Consider the following 16,945-nt stretch of genomic DNA (forward strand, 5'->3'; position numbering starts at 1 on the left):
TGTGTACTTGTATTACTTTAGCCCGCTTCCAGGGTGTAGAGAGCTAGGATCTCACATCCAGTTAGGGCAAGTCTGTTCTTCTTCGCAGCAGGGCATCCTGCAACCAAGCCTAGGTCCCTATAGGGATTCACCCACAGTCTGGGGTGAATTCCCTTCTTCTTCTAAACCTCCAGCTCCTCTGGTGGTCCTTACTCAAAGTGGTACTGTTACACCAAACACTCATATCTCAGGTGTCCAGAGGTTAGACATACCTGGATTAATGGTAATTCTGCAGATCATCCATAATCTGGTGTATATCTGCATTACTGGTGATTCTGCAGATCACCAATAATCAGATTCTCTCTGCGTGTTGACACCAATCGTTACAGCATGTAATTTTTTTCATATTGTTTGATCCACAATCTGCACGTAATCATCTTTTGTAACAATAACAACAATAACAATAACAATAATATTTATATAGCGCTTTTCTCCCTGGGGACTCAAAGCGCTGTGACCCTGCATTATGCAGTCTCAAAGGCTCGGGAAAAGAGGTGAGTTTTTAGCCTTTTTTTAAAGCTGTCCAGAGAAGGAGCCTCTCGTACTGATTGTGGAAGTGAGTTCCATAGAGTAGGGGCTGCGTAGGAAAAGGCCCGAGCACCAAATGTTAAGTGTATCCTGGGAATAACCAGCTTCATCTTGTTGGCAGAGCGGAGGGTGCGTGAAGGGGCATAAAGTTCCAATAGATCCGCTATGTATTTGGGTCCCATGTGGTGTAGAGCCTTGAATGTCAGCAGGCAGATCTTAAAATTGATTCTCCATTTTACTGGCAACCAGTGAAGAGTTTGCAGTACTGGGGTGATGTGTGAGCTGCGGGGGGCATTGGCTAGGAGTCTGGCTGCAGCATTCTGTACTAGCTGTAAGGGGCGCAGAGCCTTATCTGTAGATCCGATGAACAGGGCGTTGCAGTAGTCTAGGCGGGAGGATACAAATGCGTGAACCAGGGCAGGTAGGTCTTCAGCTGGGATAAGGTGTTTGATTTTCGCTATATTTCTTAGATGGAAGAAGGAAGACTTGACGACAGCTGATACCTGCTGTCTGAGTTTTAGATTTCTATCCAGGATCATCCCAAGGTTTCGCACAGAGTCTTTATACTGTACAGTATCTCCCCCAATTGCTAGTTTGAGGTGGTGAGCGTTTTGAACTTTATCCATCATGTGTGGACCACCTACCACCAACACCTCTGTTTTGTCAGAGTTCAGCCTCAGCCAGCTGGTGTTCATCCAATTTTGTAAATCCACTAGACACGCATTTATGGATGCTGATGGGTCTTGGGTGCCAGGCTTGAAGGACAGATACAGTTGTGTGTCATCTGCATAACAATGGTATCCTAGGCCATAGTTCTGGATTATTTTGCCCAGTGGGAGCATATAGGCTGCAAAGAGTAATGGTGATAGTACAGAACCCTGTGGAACTCCATAGGCAAGTGGCACTGGATTAGAGTAGTGTGTGCCCAGACATACTTGCTGTGTCCTGCCAGATAGGAAGGTCTGAAACCATCTAAGAACAGTACCCCTTAGGCCACAGTAATTCTTCAGTCGCTGGATAAGAATTTCATGATCCACAGTATCAAATGCTGCTGACAAGTCAAGAAGAATCAGAATTGAGCAATCACCCTTGTCCCTTGCAGTAAGTAGATCATTCATTACTCGGACTAATGCTGTTTCAGTGCTGTGCCTTTTCCTGAATCCTGACTGAAAAGTATCAAAGATGTTGTTATCTGTAAGCCTGGCTTCTAGCTGGTTGGCGACTGCTTTCTCGATAACTTTTGATAGGAATGGTAAGTTCGCCACAGGTCTGTAGTTGGTTACAGAATCAGGATCTAGTGATGGTTTCTTCAGGAGGGGTTTTATGATTGCTTTCTTTAGTTCTTCTGGGAAAAGACCACTTTGCAAGGAGCACTGAGTGATTTTGTGAAGTGCTGGCCTGATCAGCTCTGGGCACTGCATTAAGGATCCAGTTGGGCCAGGATCCAGGTCGCAGGTAGTGGGGCGGAGACTTTGAATGAGAATTCCTAAATCTTCTACACTCAGAGTGTCAAAGACTTGCCATGGTGGTACGGTAGTAGGCATATGCAACGTCCAGTGGTCAATTGATGTAGTTGGTGTAATGCTGGCACGGATGGTAGACACCTTGTTTGTGAAGAAGGCAGAGAATTCTTCACACCTTTCCCTGGAGTATGTGGTTGGGGCTTTTAGGCAGGAAGGATTGCAGAGTGATTCCACTGTGTGGAAGAGTTGAGCAGCTCTGTTGTTGGCTGTAGATATTTTGTGCGAGATAAAGTCTGATTTTTTCTTGGTTATTGCTTGTTGGTATTGTCTGAGGTGTTGAACTAGGCTAGATTTGTGCTCCTCAGTCCCTGATTTACGCCACTGTCTTTCTAGTCTGCGCCCTTTCTTTTTTAGATCCATGATGGTTTTGTCAAACCAATTAGCTTTCTGCTTTTTGGTTGCTGATTTGGTGCGCCATGGGGCAATACTGTCAAGTGTTTCATATATCGTGGTGTTGTACTGGGTTACTAGAGTGTTTGGGTCCATTTGGCTGTGGAGCAGATTTGTAAAATCCAGGTTGGCAGTTATCCTCTCCGGTGTTAATTTACTCAGGGGACGGGTTTTGATTGTTTCTTTAGGGAGCTGCTTGATAGGGTGATGTTCAATAGTAAAGTGTATTATGTGATGGTCTGACCACACCACTGGGGTTACTGTTATGTTACTAATGTCCATTCCGAGGTGGAACAGTAAGTCTAGCGTATGCCCTCCTCTGTGGGTAGCAGATTTTACAACTTGTGTGAAGCCTAGTCCACCCATGAGATTTATTAGTTCATTTGCATCTTGTGATTGAGTGTTATCAGCCCGGACGTTGAAGTCACCAAGGATGATCCATCTCGGATAAGACAGAGTTAGCATGGCCAGAAGTTCTGGGAATTCCTGTAGGAAAGGGTCAGCATCTCCGGGGGGACGATAAACCACTAAAATTTTGAAGCCTTTACCAGCTGAGATCTGGGCACCTATACATTCAAAGGACTTTGTTGAGCCAACATTCAGGGCTCTGAGCTGCAGAGTTGTTTTGCCACAAATTGCTACACCCCCTCCTCTGCGGTCTCGTCTTCCCTCACTTAGGACTGAGTAATTGTATGGGATGGTTGCTTCCAGTGTGGGGCCCGCATTGGCATCAATCCAGGTTTCAGTGATGCATGAAAAATCGCATGTCTGAATAAGGTCCGCAATAATGGCTGTCTTATTGTTTATAGAGCGGGCATTGCAGAGCAATGCGGTGACTGCATGGGGCTTAGCAATGGCGACTGGGTTCACTGCTGGGGTGTTACTGCATCTCTGACTAGGGACATGGTAACTTCTGCTACTTTCAGCCTCTGATTTCCAGTAAACATCACTGGAGATCGCTGGAAAGTTCTTTTCTTTGAATGGGCCTGGGTCCCTGAAGTTGGACTGAGACTGAGTGTGGCACTTTTTATGGGCCTGGCCGCCTTTTTTTACCTCTGTGCGTTTTATTTAAAATCCCTAGAGATTCCAGCAAATTAGCTTGTTTTTTTCCAATGTGAGATGCAGCTCTCAATGGCCTGAGAGATAGTAAGAAGCTGGCTGTATAGATTCACATTGCTCTTTGTGAAGGAATGGGTTAAGTAGGCTCTTCCTTTGATTGTTGTTGTTTATCAGTGGGGGGTATACAAAAGCAAATGCTGGCCTTCAGAATCTGCTACAAGAGGTGTGAAAAGTCCATTGATATGCAGAAGCATGGGGCCTACTAAGGTTTACTTAGAAAGGCAATGGAGTCAATATAATTTCAGCCTCTGAATGCATTTCAAGTATTTGTACAGTCTGCAAAAACGGATTGCCAGCTGAAGGATATTACTGCTGTTTGAGGAAGGAGGATGAATTCCCTTACCTTGGGAAGAGGACTTGGGAAGGTAGGAAATCTGCTTGCTGTGTTGCATGGACATGCTTTTTGATGTGTTTGCTTGTTTGAAGCTGTGGACCTCATGAGTATCCAGGTGGAGAAATCCTATTTCATTGTGTGTCCTTGTAGGAGTAGAAAAGGTTTTTTTTTGTTTGTGTGGATTATCAGCTTCCCAACCCCATGCAGGACTCCAAAACCAAGGTCAGCTACACATGACTTTCATGGTGAGTACAATCCAGCTTGTAACTTAGCCATCCATAAACTTCCACGTTTCCCAGAAGGTTCCAGTTGTAGCCAGAGAGTTCATGGTGCAGAATCTGTAAGTATTTTTGTTCCTTCTGTGCATATATGTGATTAATGCTTCCCAGAGCCGAGACAAGGTGTGGAGCAGGTAAAAGGAGAGGCTGCCATCTTGAGCACGCTCACATAGAATACTGTACTGGCAGACATAAAAATACTGGTTGCCTGGCAGTTGGAAACAGCTGTTATTTTCCACAGTGTAATGTCAGGACCTAGGCCTTGGACCAGGGCCGGGCCGAGGCATAGGCTGGAGAGGCTCCAGCCTCAGGGCGCAGTGTAGGAGGGGGCGCACAATTCATTCAGCTGTCATTCCTAATTGTGTTTGAAGCAGAAAGAAGTAAGAAAAGGGGATACATGGCAGTGACTGCAAGCCAGATAACTAGATATTAGGGTGTTGGGGAGGTTGTGGGCCCTGTGGCCCTTCTTAGTCTAATAGCAATCAGTGTGTGATGGCTGGAGTGGCAGGAATGGAGGGGCGCACTTTGGTGTCTCAGCCTTGGGTGCTGGAGGACCTTGTCCCAGCTCTGCCTTGGACATTCAAACAGTTCCTGTTCCTATTTTGGCAGTTAGCCTTCGAAACTGCTGTTCAGGAAATGCTTTTGAAAACAAAGAAAACCCTGGGAATCCCTCATGAGGAGATGGAGATAAGGAGAGGGACTGTCATTTCTGTCAGATTTTAACGATTTACTTTTTTCGCCATAGTGGTCCTATAATTGTGACCTGGAACTCAAACACAGTGTTTTACAATATCTGTGAGGTTTTTATTGCCATGTCTGTGTGTTTTGAGCGTTTTCTAGACTTTTGTGACAGGGTCATCAACAATCCGGATGTGAGGACATTTCTCCTAAAAGGGAATACAAACAACAAGAAAAACGTAACAAATCCAAAAAAAACCCTTCCTCTATCCAATACTATCAAAAGATTTTTCATGACATAGAGAAATAGGGAAAACACACCAGTTGTGACATACTGTACAGACATAATACTGTTCTATTTCATATAAACAGTTCTACACAATTAATCATCAAGCTATTTTGTAACAAAGAACATATATAAAGTAATAATGACAAATATTGTTATTGTGCCTCATCTATTTATATCTATTTGCTTTGCATAACCTACAAGGCCTGCTACTGGTAATTCTTGTACTGCATAACATTGTGACTCAGGAAGCTCTGTGAGTCTGGCTATGACAAGCAGAAACAGGAATGTAACAGGACGCTGGTGTGATGTCACTGCGCTTTACATTATGTTCATCCCAGCTGGCAGGTAGTACAGGTATGCTTCATTTACATATCTACCTGGATCGGGCAGGAGTCAGCCAGCTAAAATGAACCAGCCTAGAAGTCATGAAACAATCACAGATAATCAAAGATCAAAATTATTCTCTGGTGACACCTTGTCACATGAGGAAAGCGCACAGTATCACAGTAACTCCTCCTTTCCTGTCACTCCCCTCCCCCTTTAGATTGTAAGGCTTTGGCAGGGCCCTCTCTTCTTGTGTATCATGCTAGATTGTACACTCTACCTAGAATATGTGAGCCCTATTATTGGGACAACCACTCCAGTGCATGATTTGGCATTGTATTATTACATGTGTTTTGTTGTGTATTGTATTGCTTCTTACTTGTATTGTGTTGTATCTTATTGCTTATTACCTGTTTTGTGTTGTCCATCCCCCGTTACTATTGTCTGTAATCTTATGTACAGCGCTGCATAACATGTTGGCGTTATATAAATCCAATAAATAAATACATAAATAATAATAATATCACATGGCAGATGGATCCTTTTTTTATAGTTTTGCCATTGCTGAGTAGATGGCAGTGGAAAAATAGCTAATTGTCTCATTTCTTTGCTGAGTTACATTGGCTAAAATAGGCACGTGCTAAGTACACACATGCGATAACCGTTGGCTGAAACAGCTGATAACGACCGTTTCAGCCCACGATTGTTATGTGAATATTCTCAAGAGGTCATCAAGCTGTCAAACATAGCAGCAGTGCTGAATCCTGTATGGCGGTACACAATCAGAGGCCACAATCATCCGTTGTCCTCTACAGCTCCTGCAATACACTCCAAGGAGTGAGAGATAAATAAGAACAGATCAGTGGCAGTAAAATAGTAGCTTTATTCCGTTTAAAATATTCCAAGAAGCACACATGGCTCGGCACTCACATCATGGGTCCGCTGCGGATCGTACAGAAACAGCCTTATCAGTCAGCAGACACACTGTAAACACGCACTACTGTCGGGAGAACGACCACCCAGCGGGAGGGTCTAAAGGACCCGTCTTTCTCTGTGTACGCACCTTAATGGTGTCAGAATCACAAACCTGAAATAAGCACATGGCTAATCCAGCCAGACTTCAGTCAGAAACACCACCACTGGGCCTCAATTCACAAAGCATTATCAAACACTTTATCAAACGTTTGATAATTTACCTCTTGGGTAAAACCTAATTTTGGATTCACCAAGGTGTTATATATTTATCGAATGTTTTATCGATAAAACGTTCAATAAATCTATAACACCATAGTGAATTCAAAATTAGACTTTACCCATGAGGTAAATTATCAAATGTTTGATAAAGTGTTTGATAAAGCTTAGTGAATTGAGGCTCATCTGTATACTTGTTTGGGATCTATGGCTAAAAGTATTAGAGGCAGAGAATCAGCAGGGCAGGAAATAAATATTTCAGCCTCCATATTCCGCTCACTTAAGGTGTGCTTTAATCTCAGGTTTAAATAATTTTTGATTGCATAAAAGGTGTGAGGACTTCCTGACAGAGATATACTAGCTCTGCCTCCCAGATATAGTTGCTGGTAATGAGCAGAGACCCTGGAAGCATTCTGGTCACCCCTACTCTAGTTGCCAGCAATTTTATACCTGTCTGTGGGGTGCCTTACAAGGGAGAGTGGCAAATCATCTGTTCTGATGTAGAAGAGCCAAAATGTTTCTGCAGTTAGATTTTAGAAGTGCCGAGTTCTATTGCTCCATCTTGCACATGAAATAAATGTTATATTCACCTAGTGGACAAACTAGCAAATAAAGTGTTCTCTCTCTCTCTCTTCCCCCTGCTTTGGGGAGGAAGGGAACTAGTAGTGAAGGGACTGTTGAGAATATGCTCTGCTTTGTATTCTCCAATAAAATACAAGGGGAATTAAGCTGGTCGTACATCTATTTTACTGCCCATCAACCAACCATTTTGATAGTTTTATCGAGCAGCAAGCCGCCCAAGCAACAAGCATGCCCAATCAACAATTTTACCAATTTTGGGCCAATTTTGTTGGGAAATCTCGGAACAAGCGAATAGCTGGGTGTGCAGCAGTGACGGTGTGCGATATCATGACGGTTAACGATGACCGTTGTCCCTCCAAATGTTTGTGCCCTGTGCAGTGTCCATGCATTCAAATCTCACCCGCCCAGCTGCCACGAGTGTCCAGTTTCTCTCGTTTTCCCTTTCCCATCCCACGTGGCGCATGTGTGACGTCACACATGCGCCATGTGCTATACACGGCAGCCATGTGGGGGGCAGATTAACATTTGGGTGAACAGTCATCGTGTCATAAGGCCAATTCCCAAGAGATTTCATGCAGAATAAATCAGGAATCAGCCTGCGGTGTATCAGATTGAGTGAGAGTGAGACGTGTCTCTTGCTCGATCTGCCCATACATCGCTAGATGTACTTCCACAAGTAGTATAACAAATGTTACCATTGTAACCCGCACATTACCCAGGCTGCGCTAATTGTGTAACATGTGTTATTCCCCTGGCGATTAGAACTGGTACATTGCTGTGTGCTCCCTGCACACTGCAAATTAACCACATGTGCATCAGGCCCAATGTACGCAGCTAAAGTCCAATCATAAGCTGTATGTTACATTACAGCCTATTACACACAGTGGATATTCCTCGGCTGAGACAGTGGTTAAGGGCTATCTCACCACAGTATCCGATATGTGTACAGCTACCCCCAGATGTCATATAGTAATCTGCTGACAAACAACCCCATTGTGCTCTTTTATCCCCCAAATCTCAGGATGCTGCTCCTTTATTTGCTGCTCATCGTCCCTCCTTCCTGCTCAAGAGAACAATACACATTGCTGAACCCCGGCCAAACAGCATGTCTGTACAGTGTTCATTATTGGAACTGTCACTCTAATGATCAATTAATAATTATTTAGAGTAACATGTCTATGAGGCTTTAGAGAGAAAAACTGGAAGATTCACATGAAAAGGTGTCCTCCTGTATCTGGGTTTGTTTTGTTTGTCTTTAAACATGTAATAAAGAATTATTTGCCTGGATGATATTACTGAGGAAAGATTTTTTTTGTATGTATATGAGATTGTATGATGGTACAAAAGCGCATTGTTAGCCTTCCCAGCATTATACAATGAAGATTCATATGTAAAGTCTAAACAACAGATATGTATAAAAGAATCAGTACTGATGGATGAATAATATTTGTCTTTTACTATGATGTAAACAGTTACACAGAGACTGATTTAACATCAGTAATGAGAGGGATAAATCCTATTTACCTTTAACTAGTTGTCAGTTGGTACAATACTCTTCTGTATACCCACTGAGAAAGTCTTTTGAGCTGTTTATCAGTGGTGCACACTGTTCTATGCCAAGGCAGTTGGTTGAGGCCATCACAGCCAACAATCTATGTGTCAGGACTGAACTGACAGGGCTGACGTGAAAATACTGAACTGACAGGACTGAATGGCAGGCAGAACTGAGAAACGATGTAGACACACTCCACAGCTGTAGAGATGCAACAGCAGTTAACGCTTGATTCGTCTGGGTTTAAATAACCCGACCTGCGTGCCAGTGGTGAAGCCACACTAAAGGTGGCCACACACCATACATATTTTTAAATATCAAGAATTGCAATTTTTTTTTACTGATTGTAACATTTCAAAAATATGACCAATGTACCACACACTTGTTTAATGTTTCACCTATTATGATAAAAATGATGAAAAACTCAGTGAAAAGTGCTAGGGTGTGTATATTAACCACTAAAAGACAGTGTTAACCCCCCCCCCCCCCCCCCCCGCCTCCTAGTGACCAGACCATTTTTTACTAAATAGGCCAATGCAGCTTTAAGGCCTTGCTGCAGAGCCGCACAACTCAGCACACAAGTTATTCCCCCCCCCCCCTCCCTTTTCTCCCCACCATCAGAGCTTTCTGTTGGTGGGGTCTAATCCCTGCCAGCTTGTTTATTTATTTATTTTTATATTTATTTGTTGGGTTTTTTTTTGCAATTAATTATTCTGTTTTTTTTAAAAAAAATTCAAAAATGTTTTAAAGTCCCTGGCTCCCCCCCCCCCCCCCCCCCCCGGTAGACTTTTAGGTTCCTCAGTGTCTTCTGTGTCCCTTCTATTGTGCTGGCGCATCTGGAAGATCTGCAACAAGAACTCCAGTTGTAGACATGATTGAGGGGGCGCGCAGACAGGATTGCACATGCGCAGTAGCCCCGTGACTGAAGTTCTAGTTGCAGAACATCCGGAGGGGGAAGCAGCGCAACGGAGGGGACACAGAGGACACTAAAGAAACTGAAAAACTACAGGGGGTGGAGTGGGAGTGGGGGGGGGGGGGGAGACTGGAAGAAGCTCCAGGAGTGTAAATCTACTTGGTCTTCTTGGACTCCTGACAGGCCAGAGTTGTCATGTCACATTATTCAAGCCTGGCAAGAAACCAACAGAAGCAAGAAACTTTCATTCAGTCTCCTGCTTATGTAATCTCTACAAGATGTCTGAATGTGTCATCCTTAATTGCCTTCAGTCAATCATTAAATTGATACCAGAACAGTCTGGCATCTGTCCAGGGAAGTTCTTTATGGTCCCAATCCTTAGCATAAGCCAGTCACCAGTACACGTGAATTTGGTTATGAAAAACTCTTCGGTCTTCATAGACCTTACAGCAGCAATACAAGCTATAAAAACTGATGTAAAAATCAGCTGACTGAATCATCCCTAAAGAATAGACTTGCTATTTTAATCTAAAAAGAAAGGTAGTGTAACTGTTTACCTCAGGTAAGAGTTCTGGCATCCATGTTATGGTGGCCACACACGATACAATAAAATGATCCGATTTTACAGTAATTCGATAAAAACAATCGTATCTCTCGAAAAAATCGAAAGCTTATTTTTCATTCAACTGAAAAATCTGATTGAATTTACTGTTTTTTTCGATTTAAATCGATCCGGAATGCCAGATATTTCTCTTCAATTTCTACTAAAGATTGTATGGTGTGTGTTGGATTGTTAATTTATTGATATACACACCCTAGCAATTTTCTCTGAGTTTCCAATCATTTTTATCATAATTGTGGAAAAAATTGAACATAGATGTGCGGTACATTGGTCATATTTTTGAAATGTTTCAATCAGTCAGAAAAATTGATTGCAATTCTTAAATTGAACAGATATTTAAAAAAATGTATGGTGTGTGGCCACATTTAGTATCTACTGTATATCAATGACTAACCATTTTACCCAGAAACTCAGAGCTTTGTGTGCACAGATGATCTTGGAATTGCTTGCAGGCTACACATGCTAGAGAAGCAACTACAGGGGCTCTGTCCATGCTGTCAGAACACTATAAAAAAAAATGAAGGCAAACCCCACTAAAACTTACAGTAGATCAGCTTGTTTTGCCTGAGGAACTGGTTCATTGGCCATAAGTTCAACGTTAGCTGTAATGGAGTTTTGAACACTGGCTGAACCTAGTTTATGTGTGTTCCTAGACAGATCACTAACATATAAAAAACTATAAAACATTCTGAAACTGAAAAGCAAAGAGGACAATTTTGGTAACAATCATTGCATTTCTGTTTTGGCCTGCTGCCGTCTACTCTGGGGACTGGCCTGGCAGTGGTTTTAGGGCCTAAGCTCACCTTCATGTCAGGCTGGATGCACATCTACGTCACTCTATGCACATTGCATAACAGGCGTTATAATGAGTTTGAACTGCAATGGAGACTGGACAATTCAAATCCTGCATGCAGCGAGTTACAGTAACGGCATCCATTACAACGCAGATGTGAGCAGGCCCATAGATGTATGTGTAGTAAACTGACATGCAGAATTATTCTGCAACCCAACTGATGGAAAATTGAAATGCCGCAGCTTGGGAGTTAGCACATACAACAGGCCAGTTTAGCTTGTCCATGCTGCTCACTGAGCACTTTGCAGAACTTTTAGTCTGATTTTGGACTGGACTATTTAAAAAATTAAGAAAATGTATTTGTATGCTATCAGGAGCTTCTGTTTGAATGTTTGAATGAGTGTGCCAAACTGCTTGAGAAACTTTGGGACAGCAGAGGAGAACTTAGAGAGGTGAGGGGTTGTCATACTATACCCCACATGTACTAAGAGATAATTTCTACTTAATGAATGATTAATGAATGAGTTGAGGAGGAGGGAAAGAGGAAGGATGGGGTGGGGGGGGGAGGGGGTAATAATAGCGCACTCAGACAATTTAAGAAAATGGTTCGCCAACTGTGGAATAATCTTACCTGAGATATTTTTTTTGCCAATCAGCCCTTATGGGTTGGTCAGCTGAAGAGCTACATGTATATGCAGCCACCTATAGCGGTTTGTGGCATTTGTAAGGAGTGGAAAAAACGGAAAATTGTATACTTACCTGACAGTAATTTTCCTTTCCTTCCTAGATCCATGGCAGCCTTACTACGGGGTTAGTCCCGCCCCCTAACCCCTACAGGACCTATCAGTATAAATTTCTAGACCTGCCCCCTCCAAAGTGCTTTTTTTGCTAGTCCACAACTGACTGAACTAATTAGGGTGGGCCCTCCGTAGGCTGCCATGGATCTAGGAAGGAAAGGAAAATTACCGTCAGGTAAGTATACAATTTTCCGTTTTCCTTCCCATCTCCCTGGCAGCCTTACTACGGGGATCTGAATAGAATACGAAAAAAATGGGAGGGAACAGGCTTTGCAATAAGTGAAAGGTTTAATTTCCCATAAAGAAGACAGAAAAATAATTTTACATACACATGTGATCTTAATAATCAAGTACATACAGAATCTCTAACGGCAGATAAGACTCCTCTACCGAATTCTACTGTAGATAGTCCCCCCGGATCTACTTTATAGTGAGCTATAAAAGTATTTTCTGATGACCAGTTTGCGGCCTTACAGATGACTTCGGGGGGTACTTTTACCAATGCAGCCCATGATGAGGCAATTGATCGAGTGGAATGGGCCGTGACTTCCTCTGGAGGAGTCAAACCCATAGCTCTATATGCTGTTTTGATAGCCCTCACTAGCCATGAGGCTATCGTTCCGGTAGTTGCCGGCTGTCCCTTTCTGTATCCTGCTGGGATTATGAATAATCTCCTAGTGGTACGAAAGTCCTTTGTACGTTCAATGTAATCTCTCAGAATTACTGGAATATTTAATGCATCCGGAAATTCGGCCGTGCTGTCAGAGAAGGATGGTAGATTCCATTCCTGGTTGAAGTGGAACCGAGTGGCTACTTTAGGAATAAATTGCTCGATAGGTCTTAAGGTTATACAATCTGGAAAAAATTGCGTGTTTGGAGGGTCGCAGCTGAGCGCCTGCAACTCCGACACCCTCCTAGCTGAGGTGATCGCCGTTAGGAATACTACTTTTATGGTGAGGTCAAACAGAGAACAGTCCTTTGCAGGTTCAAAGGGTGATTTGGATAGACCATTCAGTACCAGGGGTAAATCCCATTGGGGGTACCAGCTTTTCCTGGGTGGTCTCATTTTGGTCACAGCTTGCATGAATTGTATTATCAGCGGGTCAAATGCCCATTTGCGGCGCGTGAGTGCTGATATTGCTGATATCTGTGTTCTAATAGTGCTATGGCCGAGTCCCATGTCCAGGCCTTTCTGCAGGAAGTCCAGGACGTTATTGACCTGTACTATGGAGAGATTTAAGCCCTTTTCGCTCAGAAACGCTAAAAAACGTTTCCATGTTCTATGGTATGTATTATTAGTAGTGGGCTTTCTGGATTTTAGCAAAGTCTCGATTACCTCAGTTGAACAACCTAACTCCTGTAGTTTTCCCCTCTCAGTCTCCAGGCCATTAAATTGAGAATCTGCGGATGCGGATGGAATATTTGATTCTGTGTCAGTAAATCTTTTGCACATGGCAGAGTAATCGGAGGTGCAGTAGATAACCTCTGGAGCAGCGGGAACCATGGCCTGCGAGGCCAATAAGGAGCCACCATAATCACCACCGCCTGTTCTTGTTGTATTTTCCTCAATGCCCTGTGTATTAGTGGGATAGGGGGAAAGATGTATGCCATCTGGAAAGTCCATGGGAGTGAGAGAGCGTCCCATCCCGCCGCCTGCGGGTACCTGTACCTCGAAAAGAAATTGAGGCACTTGGTGTTCAATGGGGTGGCCATCAAATCGATCTGGGGTGATCCCCAAGTCTCGCAAATCATCTGAAAGATCTCCTCCTTGAGACTCCACTCCTTGTTGTCTATCCATTGACAACTGAGGCAATCTGCTACCCGATTCTTCACACCCGGTATATGCACTGCTTGAAGGTGAAGTAGATGCTTCTGGGCCCAGTACATCATCGGTTCCAGCTTCCTGAGAAGTGTCCGGCTGTGTGTACCTCCCTGATTTTGTACATACGCTACAGCAGTAGTGTTGTCCATTCGTAGTGTCACGCTCTTGCCCGTGACTGCTTTGGCAAAATACTTGAGTGCTTTGAATGCGGCCCTCATCTCTAGTATGTTGGCCGGGGTTCCTGCTACATTTTGGTGCCATGTGTCTTGCGCATACTCGTGTTGCATATGTGCTCCCCAGCCCCAAAGGCTGGCGTCCGTAGTTATCACTAACGAGGGATCCACACTCAGTTGGTGGTGTTTGGTCAGATTTTCTCTGCGTAACCACCAAGTAAGGCTCAACTTTACTTCTGGCAGGATTAATATCTGTTGTTGGTAGTCCAGTCCGGTCCATTGTTCTAGGAATGACTTCTGTAGGTGTCTCATGTTCCACCTCGCCCACTTCACCATGGGGATGACTGCTGCAAATTTCCCTAACACCTGTAAACACTGTCTTGCGCTTAGTGATGTTACTCCAGCTACGTCCCTCACCATTGACATAATTGCTGCTATCTTCTGTTCCAGGAGTGCCACTGCATTCCCCAGTGTATCTAACTCTGCTCCTAAGAATATTAACCTTTGTGTTGGTTGGAGCTGGCTCTTGCTCCAGTTCACTAACCAGCCGAACTGTTTGAGCGTCTGTAGAAGTATCGCTCTGTGTTGACATAGCTCGATCCTCGATGGTGCTACTAACAGAATATCGTCCAGATAGTGGTGTACGTGGAGGTTCTGCTGTCGAAGTAGAGCAATCAACGTGACTAAGATCTTTGTAAAAGTCCTGGGAGCAGTGCAAATGCCAAACGGCAAAACCTGAAATTGGTAATGAACATCCTGAACAGCAAACCTCAGATATTTTTGGAATTTTTGATGAATTGGGATATGCAGGCATGCGTCGGCAAGATCTACCGACAACAACCAGTCGTTCAATTGTATCGTTGGTATTATTGACTGTAACGACTCCATCCTGAATTTGTCCTGAAGAATGTGGTCGTTCAGTAGCCGTAGGTCTAGAACAGGTCTCAGCTGGCCTGTTTTTTTCGTCACGAAAAAGAGGGGGGAATAAAGGCCTTTGAACCTCTCTGCTGAGGGTACCCGTATAATTGCCCTTTTCTGAATCAATTCTTGTACATATTGGAACAGTATTTCTGCCTTCTGAGGTGATCTTGGAACCGTTGTAGCAATAAATCGTGTTTCTGGGGGATGTTGTTTGAACTTCCATGTGTGTCCCCATGCCAAGGTAGTTGTGACCCAATTGTCTCCTATTTTCTCCGCCCATAGATCTACAAATCTCTGGAGACGTCCCCCTACAGTCTCCAGATGGGCGGGCATACATTCAGAATGACTTGGCAGTTGAGGTACTGGGGTTGGAATTTCGTTGCTTGTTGAATCTCGCCAGAGAGGATTGAGTTCCCTGCCAGTTCTTGCGAAAGGACTGGTTTCGTCTTGAATTCCGGAAGTCCCCTGTTCTATTCTGAAAGGACCTTTTCTCATTAGGCTTAAACCTCCTCTGCTTCCTATCCTGGGGAAGGAGACCTGACCTGCCTCCAGTGACTCGGGAAATGGCCGTGTCCATCTTAGGCCCGAATAAATTTTTGCCATCATAAGGTATCTTGCACCAAGATGTCTTCGAGTTGGCGTCAGCCGACCACGGTCTCAGCCACATTGCCCTCTTTGCTGTAATTGCATGAATAATGCCTCTGGTATTACCTCTAATTATATCAAATGCTGCTTCACTGATAAAATCAGCGGCTATTCTAAATTATTCTAGGGCGTTCGACAACGTCTTGCGATCCACGTTGGATTGGATTGCTCCATCTAGATTGTCCGTCCATGCCCTGATCGCCCGAGATACTGAGGTAAGGGCAATCGCGGGTTTGCATGCGCCTCCAACAGAAGAATAGAGTTTCTTTAAGTCAAAGTCTACTTTCCTCTCCAAGGGTTCTCTAAAAGATACAGCATCTTCCAGGGGCAAGGTTACGTGCTTCGCTAAGCGAATTACTGATGCGTCCACTGCTGGCGGGTTGTCTAATTGGGTAATGATCTCCCCTTCCATCGGATAAAGCTTTGAAAACTTATTGGACATTGACATTTTCCTGTCCACCTTCGCCCATTCCTCCTGAATCAACTCCGTAACCTCTTCCATCACGGGAAAGGATAACGGCCTTCTCTTTAGGTGTGGGTAGTATCGTCTTGTCTTCGCAGGTGGTTCCTCCGGCTCCTCCCATTGTATAGCCTCCCTTACTGATTTTACAAAGGGATCCACCAGGGAAAAATCGAAGCCGACCGCCATGCCCTCGGCCTCCTCCGGCACATCATAGCCTGAACTCTCAGCCCCCCTAGTGTCCTGCGGTGCACTATAAGAAGCGGACTGTTCCGCCAAGGATTGCTGGACGATGTCCCGCACTAATGAGGGCAAGTCCTGCAGAGGTTCTTCCTCCATGGGAATGGAATAGAAGCAGTCTGCGCATACAAGTTTCCCTGGCATACAAATTTCTCCGCACGCCCAGCAAGGCTTGGTCTTCCCTGGCCGGGCTTCAGACTTAGATCTCTTATTGGGCTGTGATTTTGCTGATCTGCTAGACCGTGAGGATGAATCTCTTCTGTGTGTAGAAGAACCTTCTCCCAACTGTGCATGGCTGTGTAAGAGAAGAACAGAAATAAATATTTCTGTTATTTTCCTGTGCCTCGTTAACCTAAAATTATATAGGTGTAGTTTGCCAAAAAAATACAAAATAAAAACCGTGCCCACCTATCGTCGTGTGCCTGATCTGTTTCGCGGGCGGCAGCAGCACCTTCCATAGTCTTTCAGCAAAAGCTAAAAGAAAGGAGATATGCAGTGAGGAGCGTGACAAGTGAACTGCCATATGTAGGTAGTTGCATGAACACAAATAGTAGCTGTACCTTAATAGATGTGGAATTTGCTTGATCTGTGGCTGAGCAATTGTCTGGTCCTGCAAGAGAGAATCCTGCGTTTTAGGCCATCAGACATAATACTGGGGTCACAGTAAGAGAAAACCCTCTTCAGAGCAAATACACGAGTTTCACCTACCTGCTCTGAGCAGGGATGGTCGTG

Source organism: Hyperolius riggenbachi, chromosome 10 (assembly GCF_040937935.1).
Source record: "Hyperolius riggenbachi isolate aHypRig1 chromosome 10, aHypRig1.pri, whole genome shotgun sequence".
NCBI lineage: Eukaryota > Metazoa > Chordata > Amphibia > Anura > Hyperoliidae > Hyperolius > Hyperolius riggenbachi.